Source organism: Papaver somniferum, chromosome 6, assembly GCF_003573695.1.
Source record: "Papaver somniferum cultivar HN1 chromosome 6, ASM357369v1, whole genome shotgun sequence".
Classification (NCBI taxonomy): Eukaryota; Viridiplantae; Streptophyta; class Magnoliopsida; order Ranunculales; family Papaveraceae; genus Papaver; species Papaver somniferum.
Genome location: NC_039363.1, coordinates 27,242,754 through 27,269,423, shown reverse-complemented (window position 1 = coordinate 27,269,423; position 26,670 = coordinate 27,242,754). Strand labels below are relative to the sequence as shown.

At 34.9% G+C, this 26,670-nt stretch overlaps 1 long non-coding RNA gene across 2 annotated transcripts; it reads left to right on the top strand.

Annotated features, from left to right (window-relative positions):
• Positions 1-6,347: 6,347 nt before the first annotated feature.
• LOC113287209 lies at positions 6,348-13,826 on the top strand. Of its 2 annotated transcripts, XR_003329857.1 has the most exons (3): positions 6,348-6,823; positions 6,930-6,973; positions 12,777-13,826. It is a non-coding gene; the product is annotated as an uncharacterized LOC113287209 (long non-coding RNA). The 2 variants fall into 2 exon arrangements; XR_003329856.1 differs by having other exon boundaries at positions 6,348-6,973.
• The last annotated feature ends 12,844 nt before the right edge of the window (positions 13,827-26,670 follow it).

Below are 26,670 nucleotides of genomic sequence, written 5' to 3'. Positions count from 1 at the left end.
AGTTGTTTTTGGTTTGCTAAACTAAATTGGAAAATTTGTTTCGGATAATTGTTTCCTTGGTAACATATGAAAATAGGACTACTTGTAGTTTCAGTTTTGATATTGGTTATCAGAATGTGATGTGTGGAACCCTCGTGCCGAACCCTACAGGTTTGCAAGTATATTCTGAGATTTGTAAGATTCTTTTTGTGCTGTCCTTTATTTTTTTCGTTTCTTTGTCATTTTTGTGACAAAAAGGGGAGGAAATATATGGAGTAAAAAGGTGATGCTGGCATTGATTTTATATTGATTGGCATCGCTAAGGAAAAGAACATTGGTACTTGAATGTTTTATCTAACGAAAGAGTGAAAGCATAGACAAATGGGAGTAACATGTCATATAAATTGGTATAACAAAGACGTGCATATTTAATATCCACCTATCTTCCTTAGGGTGAGTATTAGCTTTGTTATTATAATGTCAACAACGACATTTTCAAGGATTGAATGTAAGCAGTTTTAATGTGTTGTTGGATCGGGAATCAAGCGGATTGTAATGAATTATTGTAATTTGTTTATCCATATTATGTAAGAGTTTTGTCACTAAAATTGACAAAGGGGGAATTGTTAGAGCATTGCTCGGTTGAACCCACCAAGCGTTGGTATGTCAAGTTTGGTTGTCATATTTTAGTGAATCAAAAATCATGTTAAGAGTCGCTTGATTATGTACTAGAGTCAATTTAGTATAGGTTATCTTGAAAGTATTAGGATATGAGACATTACAAGTATTGCGAAGACTTGAAGATGTGAAGAATCAAGGAGCTACAACGACAACAATCATCCTTCCACTTGAGGTTAGTGATATTTGACTTGAACTGTTTCATTCCCTAATGTATCTTTCAAGTCGTGCATATTGAAAACATAAATGCGAAGCATATTTGAACTCTAGATAGACATAGTATTAAGGAATACAATACGAGGCTTATTGCTTAACCATTGAACTTTGTAGATAACACATCGCCATAATCATTTGAATGCTATTGTGATTATGTATGGGTATGAGGTGAGGATTTCATCCTAGGGAACAATGTTTACATGTGTTCTAAGGAAGTAAGTTCATAAACTTGTTTGTGGACCAAAAAGGAAATTGCCAGGTGTTATTGGTTTCGTTATTCATTGCATATCTTATGAACAACCAATATGTGTGATAGAGTATAACCACTCACAACTTGTTGTGTTCTTGGTAGAACTATTCACAAAGGCCTGACTTATGTATTGGTATAACTTTTAATAGTAAAACTGATCTTAAGTAATCACCTGTGGTATGATCGGATTTTGTATGTATGACCAATTAAAAGGAAAGGGGAACCGATCCTTGTAAGGGGTGCAGTACATCAAAGGGAACAGATCCTTGTATGGGGTGCAACAAGGTTTATAGCAAAAAGGGGAACCGATCCTATGGACATGTGCAACACGTTTTTAGGCAAAGGGGAACCGATCCTATGGACATGTGCAACACATATACGTTAGATACCATATATATGTGGGGAACCGACCCTAGTACCTATTCAACCGAATTTTTGGAAAGCTAGTGTGACTATGCACAGTACTCACATGGAGGTAGAACCGAAACTTGTTTTGGTAGAACCATAAACCCATGATTATGATCGAATGTTGGTTTGATCAATCACATAGTTCTTGAAAGTCAGATGAACCAATTCTAAACTTTTTTGGAAGTGTGAAAAATCGGTTTCAAGGTTGTAAGTGTGAAGAGAACTTACGAAGTAAAGATGTCGACAAACTTTGAAAACATGCTGTGGATATTTATTTCTTTAATTGTTCAATGATATTCCTTAACGGCTAAGGGAAGAGAATCCCAGGATCGAAATATAAGTAAGCTAAGAATCTTTTAATTAAGGTTATTAATTTCATTTTGTAGGGAAATTATAGAATTAGTAATGTGCATTTACTAATTAGATTTTCCGAGAGATTTCGATCGTTATTTTTGGACAGAGCATTTCCAGGAATTATGAAAATCGAATATGTGCTTTAATAAATATCTTGAGAATATTTTCGGTTATGGAAATTCTCAAGAAATTCTCAAGAATTAGTAATTGTTTTATTATAATTAAAGCATTTTCAAACTTCCTTGTTTATAAATACTCGAAGTTTGCCTTTCTAGCAAACTAACCCTTTGTAACAACAAATTTACTCTTTTGTTGTTGTTACTGGTGTAGACGCCTATTCGGAGAGGAGAGTAACCTAATTAGGCGAAATCTCTTACGGCCGCTCAGTTGGAAGTCTTCTTTGGGATTGATAATCTCTAGCATGTATCGTTGGTGGGAAACTAGATAATTGCGGTTTATCTTTTATTTTCGATTGATTTGATTGACTAATGGTGGTTGAAATCTGATTGCACCTAGTTTGTTTATTCTTGAGAATCTTCTCTTCTGATATAAGATTCACTCAAACTAGTTCAGAGTTTCGACAGGGATCTTTAAACTGTTGTTAGTTCTAAAGACGATCTTGTGATAATCTATTGTTAACGGACTCTGTTCTGTGCGTGATTGATCACAAGAGATTCAAGTGATTGTGTGCAGGTTTTTATTTAATATTTAAGAAGATTTGAAGACAAAGAAGATATTGAAGATATGACTTGAGTTTTATAATCTTTGGTGTGCACAATACTTGTTTCGGTAAAAGAGGATCCAATTAATAATCGGTTTATCCTTGTGGTAGATTGGATTGATTAATTGAGTAGATCGGCATCAACATGATTCTTCGGATAAAAGGTGTTGTTGGCTTAATCTTAAACGATTACCTTTGGGTGATTGAACATAAGATATATCTAAGGACCTGATGAAGGAGTTTATGTTGAGATTAACGGAAGAGCCTTTGTCCGACTCATATCACTTGGTTGAATAGAGTTGGCACCAAACAGATTTGTTGTTCCTCTACTGTTTGGAATACGAACCAAAGGAATTGTTCCAAGTAGGTGACTTATTTATAAGTTGGAGGCGTGAGAATACATAAGGAACTAGGTGAACTATAGGGTTAGTTACTTGGTCTCAACTATACGAAGTTGGTGTAATTTTGTGTAGCGGCTTAATCCTGAGAGTATTCAATTCTGGACTAGGTCCCGGGGTTTTTCTACATTTGCGGTTTCCTCGTTAACAAAATCTTACTGTGTCATTTACTTTTATATTCACATTATAATTGTTTTATTATAATTTAAGTAAATTACACAATCGTTAATTCATATTTACTTGATAAGCAATCCTATTGTGTTTGGTTAAGTCCGAACCTTTGTATCAAGTAAACATACTTCGTTGTTGTACTGTCTCGATCTCGTATCGATAGACGATTAAACGAAGTGTGAACCGATTGGTTGTATTGTCTCGACTCAGTCCATAGACAATCACTTTCGGAGAAAGGACTTATAGGTAGGAAAAGTTTTAGCTTGAGGTATATTTGGGTACCCTCGCCTTTTCACAATCATAAATCGTCACCCCATTAGCATCCACTAGCTCCGAAATAGTATTACTACTCCTCCGAATCCGAATCGAGTTATGAAAGAAGCTAGAATTACTAGCCCCTTCAACTAACCACTTATTTCTGGATTTTTGCTTCAACATAATGGCTTGCTGCATACGGATATCATTAACTTCAACTGTCGCACTCCTTATCAAATTCAACTTATCGACATCTAAGTGGTATTCATCCGTTAAACGCATTGAACTTTCAAGTCTAAGCTGAGCCTGTTTCATCTTAACATTCACATTACCAAAAACTTCTTGATTCCACAACTTCATAGAAATTTTAAGACGCTTTAAATTTTGAGGATAAATAAAAGCCGGAGAACCCACAATAGGTTCACTCCAACTATCTTGAACCATGCGCATGAAATTAGGATACCCAAACCACATTTTTTGAACTCGAAAAGGAGCCCTTCTTGGCCTCGTGTTTATAAAAGGAAACCAATAAGCGAAGAATGATCGGAAACTTCCCTTGGAAGAGCTTTACACCGCAAATTCTCAAAACGATTCAACCAAAACTCATTAATCATCGCACGATAAAGTTTGCTAATAATTCTTCGTACTCCGGTCTGCCTATTAGACCAATTAAATTTACTCCCAAAGACTCAGCTTCAAAACGACTATTGTCATCCAACTAATCACTAAATTCATTAACTACAGTCGTTCTAGGAGTTGCACCACCCTTTTTCTCCTTATACGAAGCACACAATTAAAGTCCCCAATTGCCAGCCATGGCACTTGAAGAACCCCCATGTCTAACTGTCTCCAAAGACTTCTCCTAGTAGTTTGCACTGAGCTAGCATGTACAAGAGAAATATGAACACCATCAACCCCAATGGTAATAGCCTGTTTAGAACAATTCACCACCACCGGATCTGCAACATTCACAGACCACATCACCCACAAATTACCAATACAAGTATCAGTAGAGTTATGAATAATCGAACTACTAAAACCCTCAATACGAAATCTACAAATAGATCTTGAAGTAACTGACACTCTTGGTTCAGCAATACCAATTATATCAGGTTTAAAATCCCTAACTAATTATCTAAGTTTAACTTGTGCTTCATCATGCACAATCCCGTTTATGTTCCAAAATAGAACTCTCATTGGGAAACAACTTTGGGGGTATTGTTTATCTTAACTCTCTGTGCTGACCTTGTAGAATCAACCTTTTGCCCACCATCTCCAGGTTTATTCTTAGAACCAGCAACATTTTTATTATTACTTTCATTCAAAATTGAATTCCCAGCAATCCGAGAACCTCCAGGAATGGTAGATTGTCGTGCTAAAATAACCAGTGTTCTAGAAGTCCACCTTCCAGACATACTATCAAACATAGGAGCTGACCCATATTGTAAGCCTGTTTGACGAGAACCCATAGCAACAACACTATCATTCTAACCAAGTTCTGCATTCAAAACCTCAAACTGATTTGGCGAAACAGTATTTTCACGGACAAAGAGAGCATCGGTTAAAGGAGTGTCGGATAAGTTAGCAACAGTCCTATCAACAACTGAATTCCTACTCTCCCCCGCTTCAGAATTCATTGTTGACTTAGAACTAGGCATACCCTCCGTAGCACCAGAAACTAAAACTATTTGCCTCTGCTTTTTGTCTAGTTCTTGCCAATTCGACATAGGCATAGCGAAAGATAGCTTCAGACTTGGATAACTCATCCTGTAACTGTTTTGCTATAGCCACTTGAGCACTCCCCGATACCACTTCACCTTCCTCCAGTCCAGATTGAACAAAGTTAAGGTTTGCATGTTGACCATGCACATCAGAAATCCGATTTGCATTGGATAAATTATTTACGTTGGCATGCTGGCCATGCAAAATGATTCTGATTAGGCAAACTGCTTGCAATCTATGGAACAACTGGAATGTTGGGTGCTGACTTTCCTTTCTTGTGTCGATCCTTTTTCCACTCAGACCCAACACCTGCAGTATTACTACTTCGTGTTTCTTGCGTATTAACCACAATATTACTCTGTTGCATTGACGCCTGCTGCTGCACATTAACAGTATTATTCTTATGCTTCTTTTGACATTATGAATCAATATTCCCAATAATCTTACACTTAGTGCAAAATTTAGGCTTCTTTTGAATATCAATAGGTTGCCAGAAATCCAACCCACCAACCGTTACATGAATACCATCAGTGTCGAGTTCAGCAAAATTTATGTCAATAAGAACTGATGCATAATACCCATATTCATGAGCCAAATTATGCTTATCTACTACAATTGGAGTTCCAAGAGATTTTCCAAAAGCCAACAATGTTTTCTCAATCCAAAATTCAACAGGCAATCCTGAAAACTTAACCCATACCGTAGCATGAGAAATTTTGTGTTTGTCTGCATCAAAACCTGGGAACCATTCCATTAGATTAAGCTTTTGCTATCAAACATCCAAGCCTCAAAAGTGAGAATCTTATCTCTATCTTCCTGTGATTGCTACTTGATAATAAAAGAAACCTCTATTCATATGAATGAATTGCACACGGCCATGCCCTAGCTGCCATTGTTGTTCAAAGTTGTTCTTCACATCTTGAAAATTAACACCCTTAAAATCTAATCGACCAATGAGACTGAATCTCCAAATATCACAGCCCTCTTCATAAAAATATTCAAGAAGTACAACTGCCGGCTTTCCTTCCCTTAAAGTAGGGTTTGGCAACGTACTCAGATCCAAAGTTGTTGTTGGTAGCTGTTTTTTGCCTAAAACTTTTTCAGCATAAGTAAGAGCTCGCGTCAGTATCATCCCCATCTCTTATCACCCAAGGATGATTGAGAAAAGTTAAAAAAAACGAAAAAAGTTTGAAAACCCTAAACTTTTTGCGAGAGAGAGAAAAAAGAAAAATAATAATAATTTAATAATCAACGCAAAAGGATAACTTAAAATAGGATGGTATTGGTTTAATTTTGAACGAGTAAATAGAGTAGGATGGAATTGGTTTAATTTTGTCGGTACTGGTTCCTATTTCGATAGAATAATCCCCTTCTCAAGTTCCTATTTCGATAGGATAGAAAAATCCCTTTTTCAATTATGAAAATGAAAATTCAGTTCCCAAAATTTAACTACACTCCATATCAAAATCAAATGACTAATCCATCAAACTACACTCCATTTCGATGGGATTGGAAATGAGTATGAATCTAACTACACTCCATTTCTTATTGAAATGTTAGGGTTTGGGTTGCAGAAAATTCGAAGAAGACCATCATTAATCGATTAATGGAATCGTTGCTGAGAATGAGGAATCTCTGAACCGTATTGGATGCAATCTGTTGTATAATTAGGTAGCTATTATCATTATGATAATTATTTCAGATTTTGATTTTGTTAGAAACGTGTAGGATCTGATAATTTGTTTTGTTTACAACCATACCTTTTTGTTTCATGCAGTGAAATTGTTAATGGGTATTAGAAATTTCTGGCTCCATCCCTGCGTAAGTTTACTGTATAATTGTTTTAGATTTTATTATAAACCTGTAGAATTGAATAAATTTTAACCTTATAATCTATATTTATGGATTGTTTATCGAGCTCAAATGCATATTAGATTCTAGAAAAAGTTTAAACATGTGGTTGAATAATTCAAAAGAATGATAAAAGAACATAGATTAGTCTCAAATAAATAGATATAATCTAAATCTATATTATCAAGACATATTCACGCTAGTCTAATTCCTTCACTGATTCCATCCCGTCGGGGCTTGCTTTCCGAAAGGCATGTTCATCCAATGCGATCATATCATCCAAGGCTTCATCTCAATCTGCATCTTGTTGTGATTTGTAAGCTTGATAAATTTCGACCATCCAAGGCTTCATCTCTGAAAGGCATGGTGTAGTTTCTTTGTCCACCTGCAGGGTTTGCTCTGCGTCACTTGAAGTTTCATCCCAACGGACATCAGGGTTGGGTTGTTTTCTTGTAGATGCTAGGATTATCTGTGACAAAAGTAAGAATTAAGTGTTGTTACTGTTTGTTAGTTTTTCATGTTGCTACAGAAGAATAATAACTCAAAATTCAAATGCTAAGTGCTAATTAACATCCATAATGCTGCATTGTTTTAATGATAACCTTGGTCTTCTCTTCAGTGCTGGTGGCTTTAGACCATTCTTGATAGAATGAGTCTGCCTTATTGTCTTCATCATCTATTTTTTTTTATTATAGGTCTTCCAATCTGGAAACTCTCTCAGTAACATATTCTGGTAGGCCTCATCTCTAGCAATGATTTGTTGTCGATTCCATTCATGCCATGTAGTGGTGTGCACATCTTTCAGTCCTTTTGTTGTCATATCCAATGATATGTTTTTCTTTTCATGGGGAGTAGCCTCCTTAAATTGCATTGCTGGTATGTGATTCTTCTCCATCAGGATCTGTATTATTTTTGTTCTATTGTACCTGCATGAACTATTGAACTGTTATACCAATTAAGATGATACATAGAGGAAAAAAGAATAACACAAATTTCATAAAGAAAAAATAGTACCTTGTTGAAGAGGTTTTGTAAAATCTACATACCTATCATATGGTTTTATATTGTTGCTGAATGAGATGTTTATATAGTTTTTTTTTTAGGGTTTATATGATTAAATACCTATTATATTTGTAGCTATCTTAAATATATACCTATTATATTTGTAGTTATCTTAAATATATACTTATCATGTTTAAATCCATACTTATCATATTAAAATCCATATAATAGCAAATATATTGATTAGTTCAAATTTGTATCTGTTAATTTTCAGAATTAGTTGGGGGGTGGTACATGTTATGGTTGGCAGTCTAAATTTGAACTGCTATTATGTCTTTCCTAAGAAAAGCAATTTTCTGGTGTTATATTATCAGTTTCTGATCAACAATAGTCTTTTATAAAATAAAACTCTCTGAAAGCCTTAAATAATCTGAGCAAATTTGTTATTTAAACCCAAAATATTCAACAAAATGAAATATTAGAATCCATTGAGAAACCATAACCTGAAAATAACCATAAACAATATTCAGGAAGTAAATCAGATAAAGTAACTAATTCAAGAGATTTTGAAATATCTCTTCAAACACAATATTCTTCGTATACCCGTCTGGCTCGTCACCGTTTTTTTTTATCTATATTTTCAAGCATTGTCTTCTAGTGGTTCTTGAAATAGACACATACAGTTGGACATAGGACAAAACAGTTTGCTCCAAGTAAACCCCCACATTTGGTAGGCTTTGACCCTGGCTCTTATTTATTTTCATGGCATAGCAAATTCTTACTGGAAACTGCCTTCTATGAAGAATAAATGTCAAACTTGTTTCAGGTGTAGTCATAACTATTCGCGGGATGAAAACTGTATTACCAATACCTGGACCTTTGAGTACTTCGGCTTCTATGTATCTTTGTCCCAAATGGCTCACAATTAACCTTGTTCCGTTGCATAATCCATCTGCGTTGCTAAGATTCCTGAGAAGCATAATTGGTACTCCAACTTTTAGAGTAACTTGTGGCTTGCCATTCCAGATTCCTCATGTTTGTTAAGAAATTCTTTGTCGTAGAAAACAACACTCGAGTGATACTCTGATGATTCTGGTCCAATTGAATCTGCACTTAAATACGGGGCTCTTCACCTGGTATAGATGATAAGGCATGTGAATAATAATATTTCGATAAAGTCAAAATAGTAGATTAGTGTAATAAGGTAAATATATAAATTCCTTACCTGGTACAGATGATAGGACATGTGAATTTATTTTGTGTACACATTCATTTGTGGGCGCCAGTATACTCCGTTCAACAAGGTATTCTTTATCCAATCTTTTGTTTATAAAGTCTGGATACATGGTATCCACTATAGTCTGAATGTGATTTTATTTACAATCAATTAGTAAATCTGATGGTATCTGTATCCAATCCCTGTCTTCTGATCCATCGAAGCTTTTTCCTGGTACGTTACCATTCCCAACATCAAATATCCATTTTGCGAACTCCTCTATTTCATCCCTTCTGTCTTGGGATGTATCTTCGGTGGATAGTCTCATATTCTCTGTAATCTCAAAAACTGTGAAGTGTTTCCATATTGTTGATTTACTTATAGAAGAATTTACTATGTCTTCTCTTGTTTCTTCCTCAATCACAGGTAGAATTTGTCGGAAATCACCACCTAGGACTAATGTTTTCTTTCCGAACAATAACTTTCCTTTATTTGTTTCCATCATTAAATCAGCAAGAGCTCTTTGAACTGCTTCAAGTGCATTCTTGTGTATCATTATTGCTTTATCCCATATAATCAAATCTACTTTGCAGAATAACTCAGCCAAAGGTGTTTTCTTAGACACATTGCAGCATGATGTTTCATTTAGTTTCAATAGAATTTAAAATCTGGAATGAGTTGTACGACCACCTGGTAGTAGTATCAACGATATCCCTGAAGAAGCAACCGCTAGTACGATTTTACCCTGTGAACGGAGCGAAGTAATAAGGGTTCTCCAGAGGTATGTCTTACCTGTTCCACCGCTTCCATACACAAAAAACAGATGTCCATCATTTTGTTCTACAGATTTCGAAATCTCGTTGAATGCAATTTTTTGTTTTATGTTTAACCCTTTCTTCAGATTCTTTGCCTCTGCTAGTAGAACATTAATGTCATAGTTTGTTTCTTCATGAATCAAGTTGTTTTTAAGAACATCCATGTTAGACATGTCTGGGTATAGTATATCTGAAAATTCGTCTTCCTTTAAAGTTCGATTATGTTTCCAGAAAATCTTCTCAATTTCTTGTAGCGTATAGTTCTGGAAAACTTCATCACTTAACTCCGGTGCTGAATCTCCATAATGTGTTTGCCTGTACTGAATGTCCTGCGCTAAAATTTTCCAGTTGGAATCCCAGAGTTTTTTAGGCTCTGTTACCTTGCAATTCAGCAAAATCATAACAAACGTTTCCAGCAATCTTTTGCATGTATATGTTTCTCCTACCTCTTTAATGGTAAGGTGCCATTCACCGTCATCTTCCAACAATCCTAGTGCTAAACATGCAGATTTGAAGGTACTATGTATTGTATTGGCTACTGTTTTAATATCATTGTAGCTCTGACATCCTTTCTGCGCATTCAGTAGAATCCGTAGGTAATATTTCTCACCTGCAGTGGGATGCACATAGTATATACGCCCAATTTTCATTCCCACTCCCCTTTGCCTTACTTTCCAGGTTTTATCTCCTTGGTCCCACCTCCAATGCTTAGGAAACTCTGCATAGTCAGTTTTCTTGCATCTTCGAAGTGCCTATTAGCTTTCATCCACTGAATGAATTTTGATGAATCTGGATCTGCTTTGTCCAAAACATCTCTCAAATCATCGTCATCTCCATGGTATACTAACTGTTCCCCATTGAGATTCAATGGTAATCGCTCTACGGTCGGCTTGCGCCAATGAATTTCAAAACCAAGTGTTCTCCATATACATTCACAACCTGATAGATGTCGGCCCTCAAGATATGTACTTACCTCGTCATTTTTTTTGGGACTGTGTCATTCTCATCGTAGTTGATTGAATTCATCGCATTTGTTGGAATTCCTGCTATTTGGTGGAAATATTGCAATAATAGCAGTTATCATGGCTTTCCCTTTGTGGATGCACTTGAACATATATTTAATAGTCATACCCCTGCAGTTACAGATCTCACATTGATATGAGCATCATATCTCATTATCATGTCGAGATTGTACAACACAACCCATTTATTATCTAACTTGACTCCGTCTTTTTCCAGACCCCAACCAGTCTGACGTCTTTTGTAGATTACGAATCCAGTCTGATCAACATATGTTTTCTTGTTATATTTCTTTGGAAATTTCTTCGTAGATTTTGTGTCGCACATACATGGAGAGCCAGCCAGGCTTGGCTTTTCCACATGAACCATGGAGCATATACTAGCACACTGCATCGTATGCATCCTTTTGTTTCACTGGGTCTGGGATCTCTGCCGATATAATTGAATCAATATGTGATGCTGATCTTGGCTTGTCTATAGGCTGAAGCCATAACAGTATGTGAGCATGAGGAAGATCTCGTTTTTGAAATTCAACAGTGTAAAGTGTTGCAGTTTTTAAACAAAAGGTTAATATGTTACCAAATATCTGTAGGTAATATAATTCATTTTTTATTGGGTTACCAAATACATAATTTTGAAATATACCTCCTTGCACTTCTCCGAAATGCCTGCTTCCCACCAGATCAGACATTAACTGTTTGAGTTTGATGTGGAATACGCGACTGATTATGTCTGGCCTCTCACTTGGCTGTTGTCCAGGGAACATTTTGAGAGCTTCTGTAATTTCATTCCACTTTGGATTATATGTGAATGTAATAAATAAGTCGGGCGGACCTAACTCTCTGCATATTGCTATTACATCCTGGTAATGTTGTATCATATATCACGGTCCACCGGTGAAAGATGATGGTAAGATTACTCGGCCTGCAGAAGCGAATCTGGTGTCTCCATCCTTACTGCTTCTTTTATGCCATTGTATAAGTCACATCGTATTTCTCTCTGATGATAACCCACTGCAATCTGCTTTGTTCTATTGTAGCGTAAGCATCAACTATAGTGCTGGAATAGTCGCCCTCCCTGGAGAGGGGTTTGTCCTTCAATTTCCCTTTGTTGTAATCTGAATGCATACTATTCCCTCATAGTTATATGCTTTCTCTTCTTATCATCGCCAATTTCATCGTCACGCACAGTATTAGATTCCCTATTATATGGAATATCAATATGAAAACCATCTTCACCATAAGGAAACAACAATGGATATTACAATGTCATGTAACTTGGATGCAACTCAGATATATCCTTGAGTAAACCACTTTTTTCCTGAATAATTATATCCCTTTTTTCATCTGACTCAGGGTCATCAACTACAATCCCAGCAATTTCAGATGTAGTTGGTAAATTGTATTGCTTTGCATCCCTTTTCCGGGTCCCAATAAGACGCAATTCAACGTTACTTAGCTCATTCTGTTCATACCTGTCCCTCCACATTCTGAATTTTTGGCAAATCCAGTTGTGGCTGTCAGCATTCTAATTAAGCCAGCAACAATGTTCTCATCCAATTTCTTTCGTGTACTCTTTCCATATTCATCTATGGATGTCATTGAAGATTCAGCTGCTAAATTTTCAACTTGTTTCTGTCCCTTCTTTTTCTTTGTAATAGATGACATCCTATTTTTCACCTCATTTTTAGTGTCTATAATTTACAGCTGACAAAATGCAGGTAGTCTATCATCAAACGGAAACAAAGCTCCCATGAAGTAAATGCAAACATTGAATGATATGCCCTGATGTTTATTCTGAAATTTGCGGCTTGAGGCCCACCACCGGTATATTTTAGTAGTTTTTTTAGATATCCCGGAGGCTCTTTCAACAGAGGTAATTTCACAGCTCCTCTCCCTTAACAATTGGCAAATTCTGGTGGTTTGTTCTTCTGGATTTTGTTGACCCTCTCCTCATCTTACATCATTGCTTGACAATGGGGGCATACTGCAGTTGGTCCTCCGATATCATGCTTTGCCAACTCAATCACTGATTAACACATTTAAATTTCTTGAATGGTAAGAATCTATCACATATGTCCTGGCATCCTTTTTGACACCTCTTGTAATACAATGTTAATTAATGACAGGTGAATAGTAGTATACAATGGAATTCTAAAAAATAAATAATCCATATCATGGTCAGCAGCATCTGCTGTATTGATAGCTGAATCAATAGCAGACTGGTTTAGATTTTTTTTGCATGTTTTTTACTTGTTCTTCTTATAGGTGTAAGAATTGATACATGACCCTTATCGATATCAGAGATTCTCATGTCAATCTCATCATTGTGACGGAGTCGTATAGATCTCAACTGCATATAAAAGGGCTTACGCAACAAAATTGAAACTGAGCTCCCTAGCAAGCTTGGTGACTTGGTTATTTAAGCTTGGTATTTCAGGTGGGAGAACCATGTTTGCTGGAAATAAGAACGGTTTTGGTATGCTATAATTGGTATTTCATGGTGGAAGAACGGTGTTTTGCTGGAGAAGAAAATCACAGAAGAAAAGCTCTCACGGGGAAAGAACTCAATTGGTTTGCTGCAGAAGAAAACGAACAATCTGTTAGATTTTTTCAACTCTGCTAGGGTTATCAAGTAACACCAACGAATGTATTGTCCACCTAATTGGGCGTTACTAACGTCCAGCCAAGTATTCAGTATAAACGAAGTGTAATATAATAAATTGCTTATAAATCAACATATGAGGAAGCTACATCCTCTTTTTCCCTAACGCTGTTACAAAAGGGCTTATGGAGTTACAAACAGGATTTTAAAACCTAGGTGTAAATTGAGTGTTTTTTTTAGCATTTCAACCAATTGAGACCCGCCAAGTGTCCTCACCAGATTTACTTATGCCCAACAGTATGTTCTCATGCATCCTCAAGGGGATGTCGCGCTCACCGTGCGATGTGGGAACTCAAATGACTTAGAATTTTAAAGTATTTGATGATATGCTCTAATTTCATTTAACCAGCTAGTACTGCACTTTTTCTTCCCATCCATATGGAACACGACACGCATGGAATATCGGAAACGCCTGTGGTTATTATGATCTCATCATCTTGTGTAAAATAATAATTAGGTCTGTAATCCAAACTACTATTTCTTTGCACTCCAATTAAAATGCTAAAATTTATCAAATGTTATTCATGTCCCCATATATATTTCTGCTCACGGGAGTACATTTAACCATTCTGTGTCACTACAGCGAAGGTGAGTCGTTATTTCTCATATGGTTTGGAGGTTAAGAAACAGCTTACTTATATTTTACCACCAATTGCCACCATCATTTCCATGTTCTCGCACAAGTGATTCTTTGTTTCTCCATTTTCAAAATTTTCTTCGGCGATTCTACAACATTGAAAATTTTCTATCTCGCATCTAATTCAATTTTTCTTTTTATCATTTTATGTCATGCTCCCTCCCTTTGTGTGTTGTAGGTCCTGGAAACTTTTTTCTTTCCACTCCACCAAGTTGCCCTGATTCCTTACATTTTCCTTTAGGTATTGCCTCCCAGTGTGAAATATCAAACCAAGAAAGTAAAGAAAATAAGTTTTCTTATTATTACAATAAATGTTCAAGTCACAGACACAAAGATTTCAGATAGTATTAATACGCAACACCGAAACCAAAACAATACAAGACATTGACCTTGACTAGTGCTGACTAGGACTAATACTAACCAAGACTTTACGGTTGACTTATAATCCCAATAGCCCCCCTCAAGTTCATACAGGCAGACATAGATATGAACTTGAAAAACAAACTTAAGAGACATCATTAAGTAAAGCTAAACTAGTAAAGGGATAACTAAAAGTAGAGTCTGCAACAACACCAGTAGAAGATTGACACTGTTCAACATCTGTAGCAGCAGCACCAGTTGTTCCCAATAGTTGTTGAAGTAAAGAAGAAAAAGATGGCAAACATAGTCCTTTAGCAAAAAGATCATCCAGTTGATGTTGAGAAACAATATGTTGAACTTTAAGAAAACCATCTAAGACCAAATCTATGACAACATGATACTGCACCTCTATGTGTTTTGGACTGGCATGAAACACAAGATTAGAAGCTAAGAAAATTGTTGAAGTATTGTCACAGTAGATTGTAAAAGGATAAGTGACTGAAACATGTAATTCTTTAAAATATTAGACAACCACTCCAATTCAGATGCAGTGACTGATAAGCATTTGTATTCTGCCTCAGCAGATGACCTTGACACAATGGGTTGTTTATTACTAGACCAAGAAATTAAGGAATTTCCCATAAAAACTGCATTTGCCTGATGTAGATCTTCTTGTATCAGGGAAACCAGCCCAATCAGAATCACTAAAAGCTGTGATTGAAGAAATATCACCTTTTCTTACAGTGATTCCTAATCCAATAGTGCCTTTCAAATATCTGAGAATCCTTTTAACTAAAAAAAATGCACATCTGTTGGAGTATGCATAAACTGAGATACATAATTTACCCCAAAAAAATATCAGGTTTTGTCATTGTTAAGTATTGTAGATTCCCAACTAAAGTCCTACATTCAGCTGCATTTTCAAGTAAAACTCCATCATGTATAGAAGCTCTTGATTCCTTCATAACTGGAGTATTAGCAGGCTTACATTCTAACATATCTTCCTTAGTAAGCAATTCTAAAACATACTTTTTCGGTGTCAAGACCATAGAATCCGCTGTTCTTGTTACTTCAATCCCCCAAAAAATTCAGATCACCCAATTGCTTCATTGCAAATTCAGTACTTAAAGATGTAACTAATTTATGCATAAGAGTATCATCATTGCAAGTTAAAATGATATCATCTACATAAAGTAGCAGAATCATCACAGAAGAATTTGAAGTATATATAAACATGGAATAGTCACAAATAGACCAGACAAAACCAAACTTGACCAAGAAATTGCTAAATGTATCAAACCAAGCTCTTGGTGCCTTTTTCAAGCCATATAAACTCTTCCTTAATTTACACACATAATCTGGATGATTAGGATCAATGAAACCCTGTGGTTGAGTCATATAAACATCTTCATTCGAAAAACCATGTAAAAAAGCATTTGACACTCCAATTATGTGTAACAGCCAACACCAAAACTACTCTTACTGTTGTAAACTTGACTACAGGACTGAAAGTCTCAGTGTAATCAACTCCATCTTGTTAATTATATCCTAAAGCCACTAATCTTGACTTAAATATATCAATAGTACCATCTGCTTTCAATTTAATCATATACATCCATTTGCAGCCTAGAATATTCATACGTGGCTCAGGTACAACAAGATCCCAAGTGTCATTGTCCTTCAAATCTCAATGTTCTTCTCTCATTCAAACTTACCACTTAGGATTTTTAACTGCTGTTTTAAATGTTTTTTGCTCAGGGGAATATCCAACAAAGAAGTAAAAGCACAAGGAATTGGATGCTTGATAGAAACATGCATAACGTGATCAGGATAAAGTTTTGGTTTTGAAATTCCTTTCATAGATCTTGTATTAATAGTGGTTGAAGTACCATTAGAATTCTCATCAGGAGGCAATTCAGTTATGACAGGAGATGGCAAAGAATTGTTAGAATAGTAAAATTCATTTTCTGAGAAGACAACATTCCTAAAAATATGAAGTTTCCTAAGAACTGGATCAAAACATTATAACCCTTATGCAATGAGCTATAACCAAGAACACATCTGACAGATTTAGAGAAAGTTTATCTTATCTAGATTGACCCAGAAAAGGACAACATACAGTTCCAAAAAACTCTCAGAAAAGTATAATCAGGTACAATTTTGTAAAGAACCTCAAAAGGAGATTTATTTTGAAGAACATGAGTTGGAGTTCTATTAATAAGATATGTGGAAGTTAAGAAAGCATCAAACCAAAAATGCTTTGGACAAGATGCATTAAAAAGAATAGTATTACCCATTTCTGTGATGTGCCTATGCTTTCTTTCAGCAAGGCCATTTTGTTATGGAGTTTTGAGATAAGATACACTAAGACTAATTCCATGAGTAGCAAGATAAGTGCCTAAAGGACCTTTAATAAGTTCACTGGCCCCATCAATTTGAAAAGATTGAATTTTAGTAGAAAATAAATTTTCAGTTAAAGTTTTGAAATGTATGAAGCATTTTAAAACATCAGACTTCAGCTCCATTGGATAAATCCAATGGAACCTACTAAAATCATCTATAAAAAGAATATAATATTTATATCCTTGCAAACAAGACACAGGGGAAGGTCCCCATTCATCATAATGAATCAAAGACAAAGAAATAGTTGCATGAGATAAAAAAGTGGAAAAGGGAAATCTTTTACTCTTAGAAAGCTGACATGGATGACATACTGTAGAAGAGTTTTTGAAGAATGAAGTTGATGAATGATTTTAGATAATGGATGTTCTAGTATACTATGTCATAACTCATAAGAAGCATGTAGAGAAGAAAAAGCATGATGAAAATGAGAAAAAGAAATAGGATAAAGATTATTTACTATTCTCCCTTTAGAAAAAAGCATATCAGTAGACAAATCTCTAATTTCATCACCCCTTGGATCTAGTCTAAAGTAACAATGATTATCTGTTGTAAATTGTCCTACATATAGCAAATTATGTTTCATGTCTGGCACATGTAAAATGTTTTGCAACTTAAAACTAGTATCAAAAACATTCAATGTAGAATCACCAGAGAGAGCTATAGGTAAAGACTTATTATTATCAATAACAACTCCACCCTTGCCTTTATAAGAAGCAGTATTTTGAAGTAGAGAAGAATCACCAGTCATGTGTGCAGAAGCACCTGAATTGAAAGCCATTGAGTAGATGAGGAAGGATCATCATTAGCTGGTATAGTACTCATCTGCAGACCAGTAAACTCCTGAGAAGAATTATTATGAATATTATCATTTCCTTGAGAATGAGATTCAGTTACACTCACAAAACCAGAAGTAGGAGTAGGATAATATCGAAAATGGCATCTGCTTGCATAATGGCGCTTCTTCCTGCATATTTGACACTAAACTTGAGAAAAATCTCATTGACCTCTTCTAGCATCACCATTATGGACTGAAGCACCATTGCTAACACCATTACTAGCACCAGTTCTAGTATCACCATTACCAACACCGGTATTCCTATTTCCAATAGATTTATTACTAACATATGAAGCACCATTCTTCTTCTTATTACCAGGATGAGAATTATAGCTAGAACTAGCACCACCTCTTCCATAGAAGGCAGTTTGATTTTGAGCATCAAAAACATCAGTACTGTCCTGTGCTTGATCAAGAAGCCATTGCTCATGTGTAATTAATCTTCCTTTCAAGTAACCAAAAGTATAAGGAGTTTCTCTATTCTGAGAAGATATCACAAAATTATCATACGCCCTGCCTAAACCATTCAACACATGCATTAACAAGTCTGAATTGCTCATTTTTTCACCAATAGCAGCAGTTCGCAATACCCTTGATCTTTTGCAAATACACAGAAACAGCCAAATTTTCTTTTCTAATACCATACAATTGTTGTCTTAACATATTATTACGATCCATATATTGGGTTTTGAATGTACTTTCAAGAAATTCCTAAATTTCTCTAGCAGTAGTTAATCCTAAGACATCACCAGAAATAGATGCTGTAAAAGTAGCTTTTAAACAACTGATAACAAAACGATCTATTCTTCTTCACTGAACCCACTTTGGATTTAAACTAAGAACCCTATTAATCAAAATCTTCTCCTCAGGTTCTTGTAAATCACCATTAACATGACCATAAAGATCAGTAGTAATTAAAACTGACTCAAATTGATCATGCCATAAAAGAAAGTTTGAGGAATCTAATTTGAGTGAAACAAAATTCAAAATATTTGTGAAAGGTAGAGTAAAATTCACAGAGTTACAAGAATCGGAATTTTCTGCAGCGGAAGCCATATCTGTATGATTATTGGTGTTGTTATTGTTAGAAGTAACTTTGTTACGCCTGGTGTAGACGAGCATAACACAAATTCACAAATAGATCGAAGAAAATTCAAGATTAGGTTTTGTCTTGAACAAAGATGATGAAAATTTATTGATAAAATTTGTTGAAATTGATTAAGAATCAATCGAAATGGTTATTGAAAAAGATTGTTTTGCTTGATTCTAAAAGATGTATTATAAAATTTTAGGTTTGGATCAGAACCTATCTGATACCATGTGAAATATCAAAGCAAGAAAGCAAAGAAAAGAAGTTTTCTTATTATTACAATGAATGTTCAAGTTACAGACACAAAGGTTTAAGACAATATTAATACGCCACATTGAAACCAAAACAATACAGGACATCGACCTTGACTAGTGTTGACCAGGACTAATACTGACCAAGACTTTATAGTTGACTTATAATCCTAATACCCAGCTGTTTGTAGCCTTATTTTGATCTCCATTTGTAAAACTCTTTCCATTTTTTAGGAAAATCTTGATTTTTATATGGATACATGATTTGGGTTACAAGACATCGTTGGATATTTTTTTGTGCTTCTTGAAGTTCTTTGTTCGTGAGATAATAATTGCAGATTTGTAACAAACATTTGTTGTGTCAGCAACTAGGACCCTTTGTTTGCTTAAGAAATTAACTGACTGGATTCAGTGGAACTATTTTAATTTTCAATTCATTTGTTGCAATATCTAGAATATCAATTCATCATGTAAGGGATTCGTTTGCTTGGACAAAATTCCTTTTTGCTAAACTTTGTAACTTAGAGTCGCATGTTGTTTCCATTGTATCTATTCGAGTTTGACAAGGGTTCTTAAACGAAGTGACTGTTTGTACACTGATTATTCATCTTATTTTTATAGAAGATTTGCTGATATATCACCTCATTACGGAATTTCAGGAATCATTATTTAATTTCATAAACTTATCAACGGCTTCCACTACTTGACTTGAAACACGTCAAACAAAAAATCAGTTGCAAGACGCTGTGCTGCAATCTATAAATGACGAGAAACTATTTTTGTGTCATGGACTTGAATAGCCTAGAGGTCTTCATTTTGAACTTTTTAATATATATTGTATATTGGATTTGTGAAATTCTATTTTTGGAAAGTCCGATAGTTCCTTCTTATTTTTGGATGTATTTCTTATACTTATCGAAAATAAAATATCTTAAGGAAATCTATGGGTTGATTGATGTATATAAGTCTATGTATTCTTCTGCTGGAATTTGTATATTAGTGTACTGACATGTAGTTTATAAGATGTTCTCAAAGTTATCTCTGGCATTGGTTGTGATAACATGGTTAGTAGGGAATAAGGAGCCATATAGACCTCAACCGAACTCCTCAATTATTGGCAGAGAAATTCCAGTATTGTAACTTACTACAAGATGATAGATTCATAGTCATGACCACATGTATATATATGCTTGGTAATTTACTTAGTGCCAGGCAAAGTCAGAGCAAGCCAATCCCCTAATGGAGAGGCGTTAAGGATGACTAATGACTACCATCATTTTGAATTGGATGTATTTCTTTTTGGATTGATTTTGAAATGATAACACATGGAATGCATTGAAAGAAGAAATTGATGTGGATCATTTTAATAGACTTATCAAATCTTGCTTTGGAGAAGAAAAAAAGACTTGATACTTGATAGAGGTATAATCAAGCATAAATGGGCTTGGAAGTCTAATTTTGTAATAAAAAAAAAAAAAAAATTAAAACCGGCTTGGCTTACACATAATGCTTTAAGTTGGCTTCGCCCCTATGCAATAACAATGAATTAGTAAGGTAATCTTAATTAGTGAAAACAACAACCTAAATCACGGGCCGTTACGACACGTGTCATTTTCTAGTTTCAATTATATAAACAAATATAATGCGGAAAAGAAATAACACAGACACCGGGAATTTTGTTAACGAGGAAACCGCAAATGCATAAAAACCCCGGGACCTAGTCCAGATTTGAACACCACATTTTACTAAGCCGCTAAAGACACATGCCTACTACAAGTTAACTTCGGACTGGAATGCAGTTGAGCCATAACCAAGTCTCACACCGATTAAGGTACAGTCGCGTTCCTTACGCCTCTGAATCCCAGCAAGAATCTACGCACTTGATTCTCTTAGCTGATATCACCCACAACTAAGAGTTGCTACGACCCAGGGTCGAAGACTTGATATACAAATCTGTCTCATACAAATAAGTCTATTCTGATAGATAAATCTGTCTCCCACAGAAATACCTATGAAGTTTTGTTCCCTTTTTTGATAAATCAAGGTGAACAGGAACTAATTGATAATCTAGTCTTATATTCTCTAAGAACATCCTAAAAATATCAATCACCTCACAATAAATTAACTATATGGTAGTAGAATAATTTATCGTGGAATCACAAAGAATGTGGCGAATATCTTTGTTATTACTTTTTATATGTTACCTATCAGAGATAAATCTCGAGCGAATCTTAGAGAAGATAGTACTCAATACGATAGAACAAGTAAGATCAGAACACGCAACTACAGAGAAAATAGTTAGGTCTGGCTTCAGAATCCTAATGAAGTCTTCAAGTCATTAACCTGTAATGGTTTTAAGAAAAACCTAGGTTAGAGGAGAATCGGCTCTAGTATGAAACTAGTATATATCATACATGAGGTGTGAGGATTAGGTTTTTCCAGTTGCTAGAGTTCTCCATTATATAGTCTTCAAATCGGGGTTTGATAACTTTGAAACATAGCAATATTCACCGTTAGATGAAATCCTGATTTAAGATTCAAGCTAAGTTTGCTTAAAACCAAAGAGATATCTCTCCATCGTTAGATGGTCTTAGCTTGTTATACACAAATGAAATATACCTTCATTTAGATACGGGTAACCATACCTAAACGTGTATATTGAGTTGGCTCAATAACAGTTAACCGAAGTTAGCCATATGAACACTTTTCTATTAACCTCATTCATCTAACACTTCTAGATCAAATGATAATCAAATGAATCTAATTGTGTTACTCATAGAGTTGTTCAATTGTTTATATTCTCATAGAAGTATACAAGACACAATTGAAACAAAAACGTATTTGATTCAAGAAAATCAATTCATTAACATTAAGCCATGGTTTGCAAAGATTGAATTCCTTAATTTATATATGTACTAGGTCTCAACCCGTGCCGTAACGGCACGGGAAATGATATGTGTTTCAAATGTATCCATCGATTCATACATGTCATAATTGTCTGAGAAGAATCGAACCGATCGATCCAGGTCTAAATATTTTGAGGAGTTGGTTAATAAACATGTCCTTATCCTCAAATATTTTAATATCGCGTATGTAAGTCATATAACCCTTTGGGACAAACATAGTTAATCGTTAGAGCAAATTCTATGGGTAGTATAACATTACTTTATTCACTACTTCAAAAAACATCATCAAAGGTCGTTCACCAAACTTGTAACAAAATTAAAAACACCTAAAATTACTTTAAATCAATTAGATTAATCTTGCAAAATCTGTTAGCATTAGAATTTAATTTTTCTCTTTGATATAAATTGTTGGGTTCCCAATTTACATAGATTTGTGTTTATTCATTTTCCTAAAATTTATAATAACATTTAATTCTTGATCAATTTGTTTTCTTGTCTCTTTACCTATTATCATGAACTATTTCTCAAGCATGCATAATTACACGAATTTGGGGAGAAATGACAAAAATAGAAATCATGACAAAAAAGAGGAATAAAGAGATATGTGAGAAACTGAATCGATTACAATTAATTCACGCGTAGCTTGCATAATCCCATGAAGTAGGGGAGAAATAACGACAGAAACAGAAACCATGACAAAAAAGAGGAATAAAGAGAGATGTGAGAAACTGAACCGATTATAATTAATTCTTATTGATATGGTTAATATCAAATAAATTTATTATGTATCAAAAAAAATATATTCATTTGATTAATTAAAGAAACATTTATTATGAAATATCAATTGAATATTTATTATTAAATTTTAATTAAACGTGATTATTTATAGCGGAGGATTTATGTTCTGCAAGTATAAATCGATCGTTCTTTATCTAGCCTAACTGGTCCAAACTTTGTTTTGTATTCTGGAAATGTAATCAATTTTATTTTGATACTAAAAACCGTGATTTATTCGATTGAGTACTATAAATAGCTGGGATCCCATTTGGGTGACCCAACGGTCATGATCGTATTGTCTTATATGATTTAGCATCTTCCTCAAAATATTTGTGTTTTGTCCTTACCAGTTGTGCTAAAAACAGCCAACTACATCTATCACAATAAAATGTTGCCCATTTTGTAAAGACACAAAACTATTATTGTCCATTGCTATTCACTAACATCCACCATCGTACGTAAAAACCAGCCACGACCACTATTTTTTCCACCACCAGTAATGTTACCACCTCCATCACTCACAAATACCTGCTAATGTTTCCACCACCCACTACTTCTTTCACCACCACCATTAAAATTATTAATATTATTTTTAACCGGGGTCATCGTAGTACAGTGGTAAAGTCATTGGGTGATGATACCAGTTACCTGAGCTCAAAACTCGCCAGCACCAAATTCTTTACCGATTAATATATATATATATATATAGTTTTTAATAAACTTATTTATTAATAAAAATATGTATTTATTAGACTCATTAAATGAATATTTATTGTTACCACCTCCACCACTCACAAATACCCGTCACTGTTTCCACCACCCACTGCTTCTTTCACTACCGCCATTAAAAATTATTAATATAATTTTTAACCGGTGTCACGGTAGTACAGTGGTAAAGTCATTGGGTCATGATACCAGTTACCTGAGTTCGAAACTCGCCAACACCAAATTCTTTACCGATCAATATATATATAGTTCTTAATAAACTTATTTATTAATAAAATTATGTATTTATTAGATTCATTAAATGAACATTTATCATGAAAAATTAATTAATCATTCATCATGAGCAATTAATAGGACACCGATTAATAAAGTATTTATAATGGTTAGTTGAAAAAATCACGGCCGTAAATTTATCCCTCCTAGACAAATCTCGGCCGCTCTTTATCTAGCCTAAATTAGCCAAGCTTTGTTTTGTATTCTATACTATGCCTTAACCCGTACTGTAACGGCACGGGCCTTGACGTTGGTTAACTTTTAATATCATACTAATATGATATAGCGCTTAACCCATGTCGAAAAGGCACGGGGATAATTTTATCTGGATATTAAATGAACAGTAAGATTATGGTTTTTCAATGCCGACAATCAAAATCAGCATTCTTTTTCAATGCCGGCATGAACAATAAAATATCCCCCAATTAAACTTTCTACTAATTTGTTTCGTAAGTATCAAATAGCGAGAGTTATATGGGTTTCGGTACACCATGTAGATTTTGGTACACTCCCAAACAAAGGCAGATTTTGGTGCACTTCCAAACAAACGAAGTCGCGCAGTTTATGACAAAAGTTATACCATAGGTTCACCGAACAAAGACATCCTAGTTATCTCGTCCGTATTACCATGCATTTAAGCCAGAGGTATTGCCCAGGCAATAAATTTTTTACCATAGTGGTTTCTGCTGCACGGCTAACGTAATCTACACTAAAGGGAGTATGCTATCCAAAAATGGACATGTGGAAAACCAACAACTGGTAGTAGGCAGCCAATTGAGGCTAACAAAGCACTAAATAACTCCACCGAGATTTATGACGATTCGGCACCGGAAAAAAAACGCCTTTCTGTGCACAGAGAGTTGAGCCTTATCTAACTGAAAACATCCCATCATACTGTAACGAAATGGATAGTCGGCATATCAATTTTATTACTTCTGTAAAAATTTAGTGGACTGATATCAAGTTCCCCCAGCGGACATGTATTTTAACGTAAAGATATGTTGTTTTGCTATAATGCAACATGTTAATGGAATTTGAAATTTGAAATCATTTTTAATTTGAAGGAAAAATTTGCCTAACTGTTCCCAACATAATACATTTGTAGCTTTTTGTTAATTGCTAGGAGATGCGGAGAAGACAATAAAAATTTAGACAATAAAAAATGAAAAATAATGTTTGTGCAGAATTGTTTTCGGTTATGCAGATAGCAATCTCCACCCAAGACTACTTTGTGCGCAACTCTTACCTAGCCTGTGCGCATGGTATCCTTATCATTTTAATGCTTTTAATCCACAGTGTTGGTGCTTATATTTCTTGCTAAATCAAACAATTAAAATTTTCTAAACCGTACAACATAAATCAAGTGCAGTTCAGTAAATAGTACCATGAACTATGAAATAATCATACATAAAGGTCTTCCAAGACAACCATTCACAAATTAACATATAATAAAGTTTGTGGATCCAATGAGTTCTACGCATGAAATGGCTGCTTGTTACTGTAATGGCTAAACACAGGAAATGCAAGAATTTAAGGTTGAAATTTAGGAGGACATTAATCAAGATACTACAAAGGCAAAAAAAATAAAAATAGAAAGAGTACTTTACTGATCAACATGCTAGAGAATATAAGAAGAATTGAACTCTCGACCTACCCAAATGGCCAAATGAGTGTCTCAATCATGTTAAAAGTTTCATTCTCGACATAAAGCGAATAGAAACTCTTTAACTATCTTATTTCCATGTATTATGAACACCGGGAAAAAAAAATCCATGTATGATGAATAGAAACACCATATACTTATCAAACAGTCATACCCACTACTCTCTGGCTATGATCAGCTTGATCTCGTTATCTATAACATTTTATCGAGAATCCCTGAACATGAAATTGTGAGCATAGATCCGGCGTGCGTGGCCCAGGTCATTGACACAATACCTCTCGCAAGTGTATTGCCATAATAAATAACACCGTGGTTCTCAATAACACTACACCACATTTTACTAACCAAACACATTTTATAGATAGACAAAGCACGGATTTTGTACCTGTAGCACCGAGAAGACACCCAATCGGCATATCACCTCTTTGACATTCACATTTGCTGGGTCAAGCCACAGTTTTCTACGGTACGACAGTACGAAACTTGAGATCCAATAGCATGTGGAAGAGTGCACATAATTACCTTGATTATGATCAATAGCATTATAAACAGCTTTGCATATAAGGCTTTGGGTACAGAACACTTATAAAAGGCTTTGGGTGCAGAATACTTATAAAGGAAATGAACACTCTTGCCATTACAAGAAAATTAAGCTCGTCAAGTTCGGGGCATACTTGTAATAGATTTCCTCATAGTAATGATATCAAAGTGTTTTGTTATTTGTGACTTTACCACGTTACACATTCTTGAAAATAAAGACATACACTCTAAATTTGTATTGCCTTCTCTGCATCTCCTAGCAATTAACAAAAAGTTACAAATGTATTATGTTGCGAACAGTTAGGACAAACTGTTTTCGGTTGTGTAGAGTGCAATCTTCACTCAATAGGGGACTACGTTGTGCGCAACTCTTACCCAACCTGTGCGCATGGTATTATTATCATTTTAATGCTTTTAATCCACAGTGTTGGTGCTTACATTTCTTGCTAAATCAATAATTAAAATTTTCTAAACCGTACAACATAACTC